Source organism: Condylura cristata, unplaced genomic scaffold (genome assembly GCF_000260355.1).
Source record: "Condylura cristata isolate star-nosed mole 26May11 unplaced genomic scaffold, ConCri1.0 scaffold00039, whole genome shotgun sequence".
NCBI classification, from domain to species: Eukaryota; Metazoa; Chordata; class Mammalia; order Eulipotyphla; family Talpidae; genus Condylura; species Condylura cristata.
Genome location: NW_004567140.1, coordinates 8,218,609 through 8,236,237, shown reverse-complemented (window position 1 = coordinate 8,236,237; position 17,629 = coordinate 8,218,609). Strand labels below are relative to the sequence as shown.

Here is a 17,629-nt window from a genome sequence, read left to right as displayed (position 1 = left end):
GAGAGAGAGAGAGAGAGAGAAAGAGATCAGTGGCTGTGCCTTAAAAAGAAAGAAAAGCAACCGAAATAAGAGCAGGCAGAGCTTCTGCCTCCTTCCCCTCATTTCCCCAGCATCGTTTATTTCTGTTGCTGGAAGGAGTGCAGCGCTTCTTTGCTAAAGACAGGATCGTGGAGAGATTGACAATTCTGTTGGAAATGCCATAAATTCTATAGCCAAAAATGTAACTGTGTTCATAAAATATCAACCCTTGCATGTCGAGGAAAGTGGCTTTATACTATCTCAAATTTTATTAAAGATACATAATACATTATTATTTACAGTCTTCAGATCCTGGGGGGAAAGTCAATTTGCTTGGGGAAAAAAAAGGAGTTCTTGTTTGCCTGGGAACTTGCTGGGGGCTGGGCCCACTCCTGGCCTGGAAGGGGCAGGGTACTCCTTTCTGCCTGGGGAGTCGCAGGGGGTGCCCTGGCAGTCCTCTGGCCTCTGCCTGGGGTAAGCCTAAGGCTTTGGCTAAAGGCTGCTTTAGTTATGATGTCATTCTGATAGCAGAGTGCAAATGTCTCCTGATTCCACCATTAACCGCCTGGCTGATTTGCTTGGTAATGATAGCGCTGACGTCCAGCGCTTTGACAAATGCAGGCCAGAAGAGCCCTAGGAATTAACTTTCCCCCCAGTGAGGAGGGAACCAGCCGCCTGAAGTCTGACCACCACGGGGCCTGCCTTTGAACTTGGTGGTGTCTGGTCCAGGCACTGACATGGATGACAGCCTCTTGGATGGAGGGACCCGTGTTTTACCAAAGTTTGGAAAACTTTTAGAAGGCGTTGACTTCCAGAATTTTCTGAATCCGGTAAAGCTTGAGCCCAGTTGTGCCCAGACAGATAGTTGGAGCTGCTGAATGTCTGGGACCCCTGGTCTCTCTGGGGCCATTGCATGGAAGAAGGGATTGTGACATCTGCTTCCTACCTCCAGTGACTTTATGTTAATATCTCTGCAAATAAACTGGATTTAGTGTGGATTTTTAAATAGTGTACAATGATTTAAGATTTCTTTTGATTTACTGTTCAAATGAAATTTGCATAAATGTGTTGAAAATGAACTTAACATCTGGGCACATGAAAAAAGGTTAGTACCTCATATGTCATCTACAGAGAAAGTCTCTAAAATGCTTTCACCTTAAACTAGGTTGGGGGAAACAGTTCCTGGAGACAGAAATGGTAATTATGGAAAACCTGAAGAAAGTGCTTTCAATAAATTTGCATTCTCTTGGACCACTGCTCTGAAAACTCATCTCCTTCTGTGCCTGGAGTGCTTCTGAGCAGGCTTGAGATCCTCACAACTCAGCAAGTTAACTGCTGGCTAGGGCTGTCTTCATGGAAGACTTGGGGTGGGCAGGGAGTGACAGTCACGCTACTCTGGTCCAAGCCTGAGGCCAGTGACCCCCATTACAGGAGAGGACAGGGAAGTGCCAGGATGTGCAGCCCAACTCACCACACACTTGCCCATGGGGTGCTGAAGGCAGTGCTGAGATGTGGAATCATTGTCCGCTGAGCCCCAAAAAGCTGACCGATGAGGTTGTCTACTCTGCCTTAGGTAACCAGAGAAATTTCCATCATCTCAGACCTATAAAACCCACGAGCCCATTCAAATGAACTCTGAACTCCATTTTACTTTTTGAGCAAGACAAGCTTCTCTCTGGCATAAGGAAATCAGAGTTAAACCGCCTTCCCCAAATGTGGTTGCCTTTTGCTTGAAAGTTGGCTGTGAATGGCACAGGTGTTTTTAAAGTGCCGTGAATGGAAGGGGAAAAAAGACAGCGATGATGCTCATGAGAATATAGATGAACTTATTTATTTTTTTGAAGAAGATCATAAAAGAAGAAAGCAAATAGATTTATTTTTCCAGTTTGAATGAGGACAATTATAGCTTTTTAACATCTTTGGATTTAGTGTCTTTAATAAGCTCTTTAAGTAAGCTGAAATATCAGCCTGCATTTTGTTCTCAGCATTATTTAAAGTGAGACTTGATACAAGTTTAAAAACAGAAGGGAGTTATCTGCAGGTCAACTTTAGTCCATGTTGAGGACGGAAGTCCCTGCAACACCTCTGCCAGGACCAGAGCAGGTGAGTGCTTAGCTTCGATTTGACCTGTCTCCAGGTGAGGCCTTAGATTCAGTCGCCCTGGGGGCAGGTGGCTGCCCCACCTCAGGGTGTGAGGCTGGGTGCTGGTTTGCCTGGTGGGGAGACTCCTCTCTGCGGGGCGGGGTGAGCTGGTGAGCCCAGTGGGGGGGGCTTTCTCTGTGCCACCCCACCTGCCCTGCCCATTCCTGGCTGGTCACGCAGGGGCAGGGAGGGGCTGGATCGCCGGGTGGGGGGGTGTGTGCCCACAATTCCTCTCGCCTGCTGGTGTGGTGCCTGGTTGGGCATCGTGGGGAGAGAGGGCTTTTGTGAGGGAGGGGAGGGATTACCCAGGCTCCCTCTGATGGTCGTCAGGGCCACTGTCATGTTCCTCTTGGTGGCTGCAATGGCCTGAGAGGAATGAGCAGCCCAGCTAAGCTAGGGAGTCATCTGTGTGCTCAGGCCCAGCTAAGCCAGGGAGTGGCCCCGCTGAAGTCTCGATTGTGATGATGCTGGCGTGTGTGTGTGTGTATGTGTGTGTGTGCAAACGTGCTCATGCACGCATCAGTGTGTGTGTGCTTGGGCTGGGGAGGCTGTTGCCTGCTAGAGGCACCTGTTAGGAGATGATTTCCTTTTCACCCTCAACTGAGCTACCCAGGGTAGAGTAGAGAGTCTGTGTGGCAAAGGGCTGGGGGCTAAGATAACTGCGGGGATCAGCAAGTAGAGGGGAGCACATACCCTGTGTTCCTGGGGGAGCAGGTCAGCTTCCGGGATTCTTGTCTGTTTTTCCCAAACGAAGGCAGACGCGGGCTGAACTAGCTCTGGAAGATGGGCCTCTCGCCGAGCCACCTGCCGGTGCCTGGGCTGGGAGCGGGTCTTCCTGCCATCGTGTGCCATGGCCAGTTCATCTACCGTGGGGCTTCATTGTGGAGAGGGCTGATTTGAGCTGGTTCTCTTGGCAGCTTGAGAATCCCCCCACTTCCGCTGGTTAAAAACCATTGTTGATCTTTGGTCATTCACTGATGTTGACTATTGCTACCGCAATAGGCACCGAGTACTTGACTTTTCAGGGCTCCTGAGTGTGTCTGGCTTAGAGGCCTGAGAGACTCGATTTAAGGTAAGGTCTTTGGTGGAACGTCTTAGACTAGCCTGAGCTTTAATTCTCTAGACCAGGGTTTCCTGACAGTGGTGCTGCGAGCATTTCACATGCGCGGCATCAGCCTGGGCACTGTAGCAGCAGCGCTGACTACCCACTAGATCTCAGTGGCATCCCACTTATGACAGTTGAGCTTGCCTCCCTGGGGGAGAGCTGGCTCTGTTCCCTGCCTGCTCGTACCAGGCCTTGTCTGAAGCTTCTCGGGAGGCACAGTGAGGACCCGCCCACAGGCTGGTGGGGAGACAGTTGCGCCCCAGCACCCTGAAGGTCTGAGAGAAGGGGAGCTTCCATATCTGAAAAATAACAGGTAACCAGCGTGAAGGCTGGGGGTCAACCCCAACTGTTTTTACATTAATCACCCCTGAAGGGGGCCTGCAGGTGTGAGCTGTTTCTGGCCCGCGTGACACTCCGGGTCACTGCGTGTCTGGCTGGAGGGCTCCATGGTTCATTTTTGAGCACTTACTGTGTGGTGGACGTCGGTTTTGAGCATGGGATTTGTCCCAGATTTCAGGAAGGGTCAGCGATGGGGCAGAGTCAGAACCCATCCTGCACCAGAGCTGTGCTCCGCCTTGGTGTTTTGCAGGCCTCCGCTAGCCCCAGTCAGTCCTGCCGCCCCTCCTGGGGTGCGCCCCCTGCAAGACTCTGCCATCTCATTGCTGACCAGACACCCACAGTCAGATTTGGGGGCAGACACAGGAGGTCCTGGATAGCCAATGCCAGCACTGTGGGGGACAGAGGTTTCCAGGAGGCGGCAGGAAGGTCACGCAGTTGCTCTGAAGAGAAGAGATGGAGGAAGGAAAACCGATTTATAGGGGGTCCCCCTCCTCTTAGTCTGTGGCTTTACAATGAGAAAATTAAGTGCCGTTTTGACACAGGAAAAATGATCACCGTAGGCTTGAGCTGACATTAACCTGAAAGTTTTCTATCCAGGCATTATGGCTTTGATTACCTGAGCGCTGTTTAGCCGGGTCTTTGATGGCGGGGGGTGGAGGGGGGTGGGCAGGGCCTCTGGGGAAGGTGTTTCTGTGTCTCTACTCCCTGCTGGTGCTCAGACTGGACGGTGGTGGCTTCAACCCACACCTCACCCTTTTAATCCATTTGGGACCATCACCTCCGGCAGATTTTTCTAACCTTCTGTTGTTTTGTTACTAAGTCTCTCTCTCACACACATGCAGGATAAAGTAGTTCCGGTTAGATTGTAAAAGCCAACCCATAGAGTCCGCAACACGGAGATTAATCTCCGAAATGCCCGTCCAGCTTTAATGATAATGATGTTCTTTCTCACTTGAATGTCTGGTTTCCAGCACAATACCCTTCGATTTGGATGGGGTTTGGGCCCTTGGGAGGGGCCGAGCGAGGTTGGCCCTCAGGGGTTCGCGGTGACTCAGTGAAACTATGTTTGTGGTTTCCTGGCACCTATGTGTAGGGTGCTAAGCCCCAGTATTGGCAGGGGTGTCTGCTGGGTGCCTGCCGTGTTCCAGGCCCAGCTGTGACCCTGCCCTCCAGGGAAGTGCAGCCCTCGAGTCACCACGGGGCAGAGCGAGGAGGGGACAACTTGTTGCAGCCACACAGGACAGGTGCCATGGGGACATGAGGCCTGAGTCGGCCTGGTTTGCGTGCCTGTCCCTCAGGGACTCAGAGGGGCCTGGTAAAGTCACCCAGGCCATCTCAGCCAGCTGAAAGTGGAGGCTAAAATGTAAACGGAACTTGCCTCGTGGAACATATGCATTGTTGTAAATTTGTTTTCAAGAGGGAGAAAATATTTGGAAACTGCATCAGCTCAACAGTATCAACCCGAGAGAAGCAAACAGCTCACCACAGAGACATTCTATATGAAATTTTATTTCTTTGAATAGCTTATTTAATTTTATCTTTCAAAATATCTAGAAACATTTATCCTATTGACTCGAGAAAAAAGTGGCACAAACGATTTTTTTTTTGTCCTTTAAATTTTTTTTTTTTTCAATTCTCTATTGAAATCTATTAAAGTCAAGTCAGGCAAAGCCTTCCAAATTATTACAGAAAGGCTGTCGTTTTTCTGAAGCCTATTAGAGGGGGTGGGGGCGCCTGTTGAAATTACAGCTAAAGTGCTTTAATTATTTTGCTTCTTCAAGTAGGGCTCCCAGTTTGGGGGTGTACTCTGTGGATGCCAAGTGGCTATTTCAGCAGCCTTAAATCTGCACTGAGCACAGAGTGCCTCGCTGACGGAACATGGCTGGGTCTCTCGTTAAACTCGGGTGTGATTCCTGCTGCACGGAAGAAACTTTACTCCAAATCTTTCTACCAGGATGGCCGGCTCTGGCCGCTGGCCACCCCATTCTGGTAGTCCAGGAAGAGTTCAAAAGGTAGCAAGTGCAATATGGGAGGGAGCACAGCAGCCACATGCTGACATAAAAGGATTTAATCCGAGCAGCCGCAATCTCCCCTGATGGTGGAGGGCGTGAGGCTGCTCTCTCCCCTGGGCCCCAGCGCCGCCCTGGGGAAGCCTTAGCCCAGCCCGAGCGCGGGTGGACGTTGGACACACCGTTTCTTGAGCAAAAGCCCAGACATTCTGTCTGTGATTCTTTATGGAGATCATTGATTTGACAACTTAATATCTATTTTCTCTGTGTTTTTTGTTTTGTTTTCAGTTCCCCTCCTCGATTTCCTCCTTTTCAGCTGTTTCACTCTGCATAAACACGCCTTCTGAAAGTATGTTGAAAAAGCTTCTGTGGAAGTTTGGTGGGGTGGAGGGGGGGGCATCAAAAATTCAGCTCCTTTTAAAATTGACAGCTAACGTATTTTGGAGGCCCAAGAAACGCAGTCAGATGTCACCAGCGAGCACTGGCGTGGTCTCAGTGTGTCCGCAAGGCTGGAGGCAGCAGCGAGGAGTGCCCAGTGGTTGTGTGGGTGCTGGACCTTGATGGCTCAGCAGGTCTGGCCCCCTGACTGGCATTTCCCATGGCAGTGATGATATGGGCTGTCTGTTGGGGAGAGTCCACGCCAGGCTGTTAGCATGTTTATTTTTCAGCAATGGCTGCTGGTGAGGTCAAGTAATATATTCCAGATAGTGGAGCTTCCACCATTGTTAAAGCCTCCCAGAAGCCCTGGCTGCCTGTTGACATTCTGCCCTGTTATCTTTCTTACTGGTACCGGCAACTCCATCCTCATGCGTTCCCTTGTCTCAGAAAGTTGACAGGGGCTAGTGTGGCGGGCGGTCCTGACTCAGTGAGGAGCCTGCTTGCTCAGGTGAAAAATACCAGACCCACGTGTGGACCTTGGGCACCGTGGGGCCCCACTGTTAGAACTTTCTCCCCCTTTGCATGATAATATTGCTCAGATAAAACTCATGTAATTTTTGTGTGTGATCTCCAAATACCATCTTCAATAAAACAATTTGTCCATTGATCTAAAGAATGAGTGGTTTCCAGCTGCGTCGTTCCTTGGGACAGACCTTAGAGATGGGACCTGTCTCATTGCCTCACTGCTGATGGAGGCTGGCCTCCTGTGGAGGTCATTGTGAGGGGGCCCAGAGTCCAGGGTGAGGGTAGGAATCAGAGGGCTGACCAGAATCCATTGCAAAACTCTAATATGATGGTGTGTGCAGCTACTTGTGCTTCCTACCTCCATCTCCAAAGCAGGCAGATTAAATTGTTGCCGGACTGGGGAGCCAAGGAGACCCTCCTTTTATTAATCTACATCGTCAGCCAACCATTAACCCTTAGGTTAACACAAACAAACATGTGCATTTTCCACTTCCTCTAGAACACTGCTCCAGAAGGAGAGTCTAAGGAGGATTCTTCGTGTGCATTTTATTCGTAATCATATTTTTTTTTACAAGGGTTACAGGGCACACACATTGCTTGATATATCGAGTCTATAAGTTAATTTTTTTGCATAATTTAATTTGGGGGGATGTTTCCCCCCTCATTCCATGATTAGGATGCTTATTTCATTGAGCTGAAAGCATCGAGTTTGTAAATGAGCAAGAGCTAGAAGCATTTTTTTTTTTTAGTTTTATTTTTAAGCAGCATACCATAGTGATCAAGAGCTCCGGGTCAGTCAGATGGGACCAAGTTTGACACCTGGCTCCCCACTTACAGGCTTAGTCTTAGTTTTCTCATCAGGAGAATTGGAGTAATTGTACCACCCTAATTAAGTCATCAAGATTAAGAGAGAAAATGTTTGAATTGTGAATCCAGAGACCAATGATGCAACAAATGGCCAGCTTATTTTATTACTTATTTTATACATTTTGTCAAATATTTTTTTTATTTTGCAGTGGAAACCACCAAAAACTATGGGCATCAATCATTTGCAGAGTATAGTGGAAAAGTGTCATTCCTTCTTTGTTTGCCTGACTGGTCTTTGGAGTTATTTACCTGGGAATCGATAAGTATCAGCTGATTGATTTCCTATATGTTTCAGAAGATGCATTTTAAAGGGTCAGCCGAGTTCATACAGGGTTTGGGGTGGGGGTGGGGTTTAAGTCTTCATTAAACAAACATTCTCACTTGAATGCATCAAATGTCAGCACTATGTTTTCAAGTTACGTGTTTGCACACACATGCTTATGTGTGCACACACACATTGCAGTGGTGACCGGAGCCTTGGGGAGGCCATGATAGGGCCTTCTCTTCAGCCTTCTCTGGAATAAAGCAAAGTATCCTGAAGAGGTGTTGACATTCCTTCTTGCAATTCTCTTTTGATGACTCAATTAGGATGGTAGAATTATTCCAATTCTCCCGATGAGAAGACTAAGACTACAGCCTATAAGTGGGGGGCCAGGTGTCAAACTTGTTCCCCTCTGACTCACTCACTTCGTCTATTTAAAAATATGTACAAAGTACATTCTGTGTCCTAGGCAGGCTTGGTGGTGTGACGCGAACAGAATCGCTTGAACTGTTGTGTCAGGACATCTCAGAAGTGAAGACCGTGATGGTTTCTTAGGTTTTAGATTCTGTGTGTGTGAATAAACACACACATAGGTAAATATATGAGAAACTAGCTGAACTTGCTCGGTTTTTGGTGTATACTTACGTGTTGGTTTCAAGAAGTCTAAGCTTGAGCTTGAAATCGAAGATGAATGAGCTAAATTTGAAGCCATTGCATTCAAGATAGGCCACCCGAGAGAGATGGGGAGTTAAATGTGACCCCACTGCTGTTTCCCATAGGGGGCAGAATGGGGTTCTGGGTTGACATTCTCTCATTGGATGGGACCCCAAGCCTGTGGCAAAAAGGAAATGCTAGCCATCGTGCAAACCACGTTGACAAGCTGGGCCCCTTCTTCTTGCGGGAAATTTGAAACTAGTATCAGGTTCTGCAAATAAGTCACTGAGTACCAGTTACTCTGGAGATCTTATGCTTAAAATACTGCTCTCACTGAATTTAAGCCTTAGAATGTTCTCTGCCTTTTGATGGAGACAGGGAGGCTTATCTGTGTGGTATGACTTGTCCAAGGTCATGCGGCTGGTAGATAACAGTGCTGGACTCTCTCTGAATAGAATTTATGTCTGTCATTGTAGGCTGGATTGGGCTGGGCTCTTATTCCTTGGCCTGGAAGGGGATATTCTAGAATCAATAGTCTTTGTGGGATCAAGGCTCATGTCACAGGCATACTTTTAGTTGCTACGATTCTATCATATCATGGAGTCCTGGGTAATGGGGATGGAGTCCACGCTCTCCTCAGCCCTCTGGGCCGTGTTATCACGCTTTGCAGGTCATACACTTATATTTGTCTATACTACAGATAGTCACTGTGTTGGCACTGGGGTCACAGCAGTGGGCTTGACATCTGTGGCTCTGTAGCTCCAGAGAGAGACACAATTATATTTTTCATTTCAACTGTTCCTTGAGGTTAGGGAAAAGAGAACAGAAGGTTGTGGGGAAGCTTCCTCTTCAACTGGGTCAGTGACATTCTTGGAGAACTAAGGGTGAGAAGGAACCAGTCAAGCAAAGGATAGGTGACATTCCCAGGAACAGCACATGCAAAGGTCCTGAGGTTGGAAAGATTTTTTTTTTTTGAGGTTGGAAAGATCTTAATGGTTGAGGAGGCGAAAGTAGGTCCGTTGGTGGCACTGTGTCCGGTGCAGTTTTCTCTCTGCATGGCGAGAACTCTTCCCATCGCTCCCTCTGCCACGAGCACATCCTGGTGAGGGGCTCTTTCTACTGGAGTGATTCTGCAGCCGTGATGGCCATTTCCATCCAGAGTTAGTATCTGCCTTCCTGTCTTCCACCCAACTCTCCTTCCTCTACAAGTCATTTGTCCATTCTACAAATACCCACTGAAAGGCGACCCGGTGCCAGGCACACAGAGAAGCTGCAGGGGCAAACAATTACAATGCCCTTACATGGGATTCCCAAGGGATTCTAGGACGCCTTGCTTCACTCTGCCCACTGTCCCCAACCCCAGCGTTAGGGGTGGAAGCTAATACTTATTATCTTGGAAAAACTCCTGCGTTTGGGTCCACGTGTTTGCTTGTGCTCTGTGTGGCCTCGGAGGAGGGGGGTGACACTGAAGCTCGCATCAGCCCCTCCTGTTGGTGACCACAGTGGCTTTACCCTGTTGAAATTGAATGCTCCCCACATCAGCAGGGTCTAGCTTGCTGGGGTGATGAGGGAAAGTCCACCAGGGGGGCCCCTGGTCCCACAGGACTCCTTGACTTTGTACTCTATTCAGCTAGATTGACTATTTTTTTTAAAAAATTTATTTGTTTATGCAGACAGAACTGGGGTACAGGCCTGAGGTGCAGGGGCGGTGAGAGGATTCGCCAGAGACAGAGTGGGGAGCAGAACAGGCCAAGTGATGAAGTACACTGCTGAGGGGAGCAGTGGTCGGGTCAGGAGAGGTCTGCTGAGAGGTCATCATGTGGGTCACCTCTGGGGTGGGGATCAGACTCATGCGGAAGTGGCTTCAGCTTCTTAGCACAGTGCTTTAACCCGCTGTGCCACCAGGGAGGGCCCATAGCTAGATTGGCTTTTAAAGAGGCCTCTACCCCCCAACTTTTTCTGGGGTTCACGTCTTGCCCTTTCAGGAAGGGATGAGTGGATAAGATAACGAAGTGCTTACTTACCTCACTGAGGACTTTGGCAGTAGATCTGGGAAGTACACATTTGATCTGCCTGCCTGGCCCTTTTGATTCATTGCTTATATGATTTCAGTGGTATCTTCTGAATTTAATTTTTTAGTGGAAAATGAAGTATGTCCTGGCTGTTTGGATACTGAACTTTTTTTCTCATCATTTGGTTTTAAATGGTTAAGTAAATTTCATTAAATAACTGTAAACATTCCAAATAGTTCTGCATATATATCGTATTTCACACCATTGTAACTTCGATGTAAAATATTAAAATGTAAATGACTCAATAGAAAAATTATGGAAACAAATGCATGACTTTTATTGCACTTCCAGAAAAGTTGCTTAAATATTTCCCCTTCCCTAGTAAAAACTTTGATGAATTAAGAGAAAAGATGTTTACGGGCTCTCTAAAAAATAATCTTTAAGAATGAAGAAATAGGTTTTGGCAAACAGTAGTTCACCCGATTTTACCTGTTCATCTGTGATTATATGTTGGTGATTGTTCATTCATCTTTGATTATTATAAAGGAATCCCTGTAAGCATGGAAATAATCTTTTTAATTTTAGTTTCTAGTCTTTAGCTGGAATAGTATTTTTGCCCAAGTATATAGGTATGGATTTAAATTTATTTATCATGTTCTATTAATTTTAATCAACAATTTTTCTTTTTCCTCTTAAGCTCTAGTGAAAGTTGCCTTTTGGGAAGCTTTGGTATTTTACTTTTGACTCTTATGACTTCTCATGTGCTTCTCTATTCATCTTGAAAAGTGACTCTTAATTCCTTTTTCATAATAAATAGCAAATAATTTAATAATAGAAATTGGTAAATAATAAAAAATATATTTTTTTCTCAAAAGTGCCAGCAAAAGGTAGGATAAAATAAAATCAATATTTTGACAGTGCTCTCATACTATGTCTGGCTTGTTAATTCATAGAAAACGTCTCTCTTCAATCCTAAATCACAAAATGTCAACAAATAGTAGTTTTAATGTCTACGCTCATCCCAGTGCATTTAATGTTTTGCAAGTTATTTTTGGAAGAAAATGATTTTTCATTCTGCAGATGTATAGCGATTGCATTGTGTAGGTTTTTGTCTTTGGAAACAATGAAAAACTTTTGCCATGTGATTTGTATTCAAGAGATGGTTCATTCCAAATTCCAGTTCGGCACGATATTATGTTTTTTTCATATAAATGAATATATATGAATGCGATCTAACACGAATACATACATCTATGTGTATGTGTACATATGTCTCTGTAGGTGCTGTATACATATCGTTGTCCTGTTTTATTTTCTACACACACACACACTCACTCACTCTAAAGGCCACGCTCATTAATTTCACTCAAAGTTTCACTTAGATTCTCTTTCTTTTTGAAGAATCTGGAGTTTCTGATTTCCGAGTGCCGATTGCCAGTTGATTTAGGTCAATGCTAGCACTTATCCAGGCTCCTATTGACTGGGGTCACGTGGTGTAAGTGATTGATCCACCTAGACACAGGAGTGCTCATTTGCCATTGTAACGGTCCTCTCCATCCAGCCCATTCTTCATCACTTCGAGTTCTTCAAACTGTGTTTAAGGTTACGCCATGCCCTGCCCCCAGGTGCCGTGTGGTACATTAATGCAGACTTACATCTCTCACTTGTGCAAAAAATATTTGTGGCAGGGCAGCCATCACAAATGCCTGGGATTTAGAATAGCAGATAATAACATACAGTGCATATTATTGATGCTGCTTTAATTGTCTTATTGACAACTCACTTGAACTTGGAGAAGCATGCTAATATTTATCATCCTGTGAACTCATGTGCATTTTCTTGACTAAAGCCGTAATTACAGAAGAATTCAAAACTCAGACGTCTGCTTGTAACTGCCTCACCTTTTCTCTGTTTGGACAAAGGTTTCTAGATGGCTCCATCTCTGGAAGGCAAGGCCAGCTCTCTTTCCTCATTGCCCCTTAAGCTTTGAGCATCCTCTGAAGCTTCTCCCTCTAGGGGTGACTGGGCTAATTAACACCTTGACCAGCACCTGGCCAGGAAGAGAGACAGGAATAGGACCCAGCTGAGCAGTTGCAATGAGGGTCTGTCCTGGGGCGGCCTAGAAGTTTTTGTTTTTTGAAGAGACAGATGTTTCTTTCCTTTTGGGAAATGTCAGTAGGGTTAGAAAGATTTAGAACAGACTTAAGCTGGTTGGAGGTTACTGCCCTGGCTATGAGGCAAGAGGTTACTTGATGAGGTGTTTGATGCGCTCAAGTTGGTGGGGGAACCATTAGGGTCTGTGTCTCTGTGCCCCTCTCCCGCCCTGGCCTCTTGGACGTGCTAGGCTTGATCACCCTGGAGGCTTTGGCATAAGGGTTTCCACTGGCAGAAACCCTCTGGTCCTCGCCCTTCACCTGGCTCTTCAGATACTCTACTTCACGAGGCCTTTCCTGGTCTCCCTCTTCCTCCACCTCCCTGCTAACCCCCCTCCCCCATTTCATTGTCCTGTTTTCTTTCCTTCACAGGATTTATCTCTATTGATTTCGTCGATGTTGGGGCACACATGCCTCCATGCATTTTTCCCTTCTTTAGAACTAGGTTCCCCAAGACCTACTGTTTTCCTCTACAGCAACAGCCAACTAATAAATGTGTTTTGAAAGAAGGCTACTTTTCCAGAGGAAAGTATGGATTTGGGTGTGTGTCCTTGACCTTTGAGAATGACATTGTGCCATACAATGCAGTGTCCCACCACAGTCCCTTGTTTCTTGTTAGGGCTGGAAGCTGCACCTGAGACTTTCTCTCTACAACCAGTGGTCACCATGATGGAAGTTCTCACAGAAAACATGCGGGTGACTGTCATATCTTTCTCTCCTTGTGGGGGCACAGTTTAATCAAGGTATATCTTCTGGCTTGTGTTGTGGCCTTGGAGCGGTTTCTATACCTGTATTTCTATACCTGTATCACCTCGTCTGAGGTTGGCCATGCAGTCTCCCCCATGGGCCTCTCCCTTGACATCAGTACGTTGGGCACGGAGAGTTCGCATCGGGTTCTTTGTCACTGCTGAGAGCCAGCTGTGTAGGGCCCTGATTAACACAGATAGAGTTGTTAGTCGCTCTGCCTCCTTGTCTTCGGCGGCACTTGATGGGGTCCCTGGGCAGAGGAGTCGTGGCGCCCGGAGAAGATGCAGTCTCGACTCCCTGATTGGTGAAGCGCTCATCTGACTGATGAGTGAGGTGGAGTAACCCCACTGGCTTCAACAAGACACTCGAATCACAGAGGATGATTGCAGAAGGGGAGACGAGACATACAGTCGATGTCACATCCTGTTGCCCCACTGACTGCCATCTTGGGGCGCTTTACAATCCACTGATGCAACTTGAAGAATCGATTTTCTGGCAGTGTTGAAGATGCTCCCCTTCTTTCTTCGCCCTGCAAGTCCACATCAATGAAGAATTCCTATAGAAAAAGAACATTTGGAAACAACCACCCTGCACATCTCAATTTTCACCTGTCTCTCCCAAGGTGATTTTCCATTATATGCGAATTCTTCCTCTGACCCATATTATCTGTTTACTCTGTGAGCTAAGCAGGAATATAGTTTCTTCATGGACATCTTTTTCCTGGCCTAGATTGGAAGCTCCCTGAGGACAGAACTTTCCTTTCTCTTCCTTCAGCATATCAGTGCCTTCCCAGCCATTGACCTCCACACCCATATCCCCTCAGCGGATCGGGTGAGGCACTTGTGGGAGGAGTTGTGATTTCGAGAGGGAAGCAATAAAAAAAAAAAAAAACTTTAATAAATGACTAAAGAGAATTAGGAGCATGGGCTCTGGAAAAGATTTAGAGTAATTTCCCAGTGAATTGTTCATGATTTATTGACCTCTTCGGCTAAAGAGTGCTATCTCATTGCTTTTTTTCTTTTTCCATTCAATAGATTAAAAAGTCTGCTAATTATCATTATTATTATTATTTTTATTTTTAAATAAAGACCAACACACCCTACCAGAGAGGCTTGCAACCACTATTTCTCAGAGCAGAATTTTTCAGGAGTGAGGATGTCATCATGCATAGTTCCTGACGCAGGTACAAGAGGAAATCCCTCTGAGTGGAGCTTCTTTGTGAAGACCTGCTGTTACTCCCTTTTCACCAAGGAAGGGAGCCCTGCCTTCCAGCAGAGGCGGGCGGGCCAGCTTCCCACTAGAGTTCGGTTTTGGTTTCCTGAAGTTTCTTCCACCTCCTTTCCTGGTCTTAGTCTCCAGCTTTGGGTTCAGCTGCTATGTTTCAGCTGTGTAATTGTGTTCATGCAACTAAAATATGTATTCAGGGGCATCCACTGTGTACCCTCGGGGCCGGTTCAGAGTCCCTGAGGAACACATGTCTGGGATTGGGCCCTTGCTTAGTCACCTGGACAGTTTTCATCCCAGCTGGGCCTGGTTTCCTCCTGTGAAATGAAGACAGTGTGTCTGGCCAGTAGCTCTCAAACGTAGGCCGACTAAAGAATATTTTGTGAGGCCTATTGAACACCCTGGGTTTGGGGCCCATCCTTGAAGGCAGTTTTGCGGCTGGTGCTGATGTCTGTGGATGCTGGGCTGGCCCAGAAGCCTTGCTGGCTTGCAGAGAACTTTCGAAAGGAGCCTGACCGCAGACGTGCGTAGACTTCAGCAAACCTTATTTCTGGTTTACTTGGTCATCTCCAGGCTCTGGGAATCAGTGATGCTTTGCAAGATCAGAGAGCATCTCACGGCCACTCCCACAGATCAGATTCCTAATACTCACCTGCCTGAGAACCTGTGCCCTGCCGGGCAGCAGCAGTGTCTTCAAGCCCCTCTCTGGACGTGACAAGTCTCTCAGCCTTTACTTGAACTTAATGCCCTGAGACTTTTACTGGCACCTCATACACTCAAAATGGGCAGCCCTGAGCTGACCCTACTCACAAAGGGGCAACAAGGTGGCTGAATTTTTGTGTGTGTTTGAATTCAAAACAAACAGAAAATAGTAGAAGGTGACAAAGGAATTTCCACAATTTATCGACAGCCTTGTCCCTGAGTTTTTTTTAAGATTTATTTTTATTTATGTGTGCATGTAAGAACTGGGGTACAGGCCAGAGGTACATGGGGTGAGAGGATTCACCAGAGACAGAATGGGGAACTTAACAGGCAGATTGGCTGAAATCCACTGCTGAGGGGAGCAGCGGGGAGACAGGAGAGGTCTGCTGCGCCATGTAGGTCTCTCCAAGGCTGGGGATTGAACTTGGGCCACAGGGGCTGGCGATAGCTTGAAAATGCTGAAACTTTAACCCTTGAGCCACCAGGGAGGCCCCAGCCCTGATTTTAAGAACAGGTAGATTAAAACAAATGAAACAGAACAACAGAAAACAAACCCTACAAGGTAGAATGGCTCATCGGGCCTCAGGTTTCATGTGGGAAGGTGTCCTTGAGAGGTGTGGCTGCGGTGAACGTATACTATGGTCAGGGAGGCTTCCAACCTTTCATCATATAAACCGCCCACTCCTCGTGAGTTAGAAATACTCTTCATAACGCTCTAATTGAGCAAGTGGGACAAGATGTTATTAATACTGCTCCAGGTGCATTTGACTTTTGACCTTGGCCAGCAGTGGTTCTGAGCAGCCATTATTCCTGATGCCTATTAGACTTCATGCTTTAACGAGGAAGACCCTTGAGAAAACGGACATCTAGTCCTTTTGTCTTTGCCCCTCCCCAGAAGTTTGGTGACATGAAAGCAGGGAGGACAAATCATCACCGTGCAGCGATCTCATATCAAATAAAAGAACTCAATTTGCTGCCAAATGTGGGTTTAACCTCTCCCAGATCTTTGACTGTGCATAATTAATGTATCGTTCAGCATTTGACTTTTGTGCTTTTCAGACTGATTTAATCTTAAAGGATGCGCTGGGTCCTGTGTTCATGAAAGAATATTGGGCTTTGCCTGGCTTTGTGGGGTTTGCCTTTGGATTTGGGGGCTGCCCTGACCTGGGTTTTCCTGAAGAAAGATGAGCTGAGTGCCCTTAAATTGCAAGCAGTGATTCAGTGCCTAGCTCTGTGCTTCCAGACATGGGAGGACTTATAGCTTCAAGTCAGCTGCACACGAGAGCTGGGGTCCGTGAAGAGGCCCCCGGCAGGAGGAGGCAGTGGGCTGTCACACCCCACGGCGTCTGCTCTACAGATAATTTACTGCATGTTTCGCAGAAGTTCCGTGAGGCGGCCGTGGACAGGTTTCGTAAACAAGGAGCCCAGAGCACCGAGTGACTTACCAAAAACTGCGTGCAGAGCCTGGGCGGCGTCCGGGTGGAAACCCCCCATCACTGCCCACAGAACCTCTTTTCCCCACCATCCTTGAGTTTCCCAGATGTGACTCGGGTTTGGCCAAAGGATCAGAGGGAGCACTGTGGGGTGACCCGGGTGGCTGACTTGTGCCAGGTGTGGGCCAGGTGCAGGCTAGCTGGCCAGTTCGTGAAGACGCCGGTCTCCGGTGCCATTTCCTGGGGAAGAGTTGAGCAAAGTGATCACCAGAGGCTTAATTCCTATTCATGGCCACGTTTGGGGGGACATCCGTTAAATGGTTTCTCTCTGGGCAAAGACAAGCACTTTCTGAGTCTGCCTTCTTGCCAACTAGACGAGATGTAAGAACATGTTTTCTATTGATTTTTAAAAGCAATTCAGGACCCAACTGGTAATAATAGGTGTGACCTGCGCAGTTTTCCAGGCAGTCACAGCGGCTCGGAGCCTTGTTGTGTGGCTCTGATGTTTGGGATGTGCATTCTTTGAAGATTACTTCTGAAGCAGGGCGTCCAAATCCTTAATTCACGATTCTGTCTATTCCTGTGGTGTTTACATTCCACCATGGCAGAAGATCACTGTAAAAAAGAAAGATGAAAATGCACTTTCAAAAAGGGCTTGCTTGAGCAGGCTGCCTTGAAGGCTCTTCTCCTTCCCCTCTTGTTGATGCTGAAGTCGCCATTCCATCTGCAGGGAGCATATACATGAAGGGATGGTGGAAAGGTCTGCCACATGATTTGCCACAGGCAGGCTGAGTTCTGGGGTGCTGGGCCTTGAGTGGCAGGGCGAGCGATTCCAGGCAGGTCTTTCTGGCACCTGTCTCGGAAGGGCTTGCTTGTGTGTCTCTTGGTGAGGACCACTCGCTGCCCTTCCCTGGGAGTCAGTTCTGAGAAGGTCTTGGGGAAGTGGCTGGTGGAGCGGATTGGTTGGGCCAATGAACAGAACAGGGACTGCAGAGGCAGGGCTGAGAGAGGGAAGGGTCTCTGTTTGGGGGAGTCCTTGAGCTTTGAGCCTCAGCACTG

General features: G+C 47.2%; 1 protein-coding gene across 8 annotated transcripts in view; it reads left to right on the top strand.

Moving 5' to 3' along the window:
* Positions 1-17,629, top strand: part of ZNF536 (zinc finger protein 536) — a 411,449-nt gene that overhangs the window by 3,555 nt on the left and 390,265 nt on the right. The window lies entirely within an intron of this gene.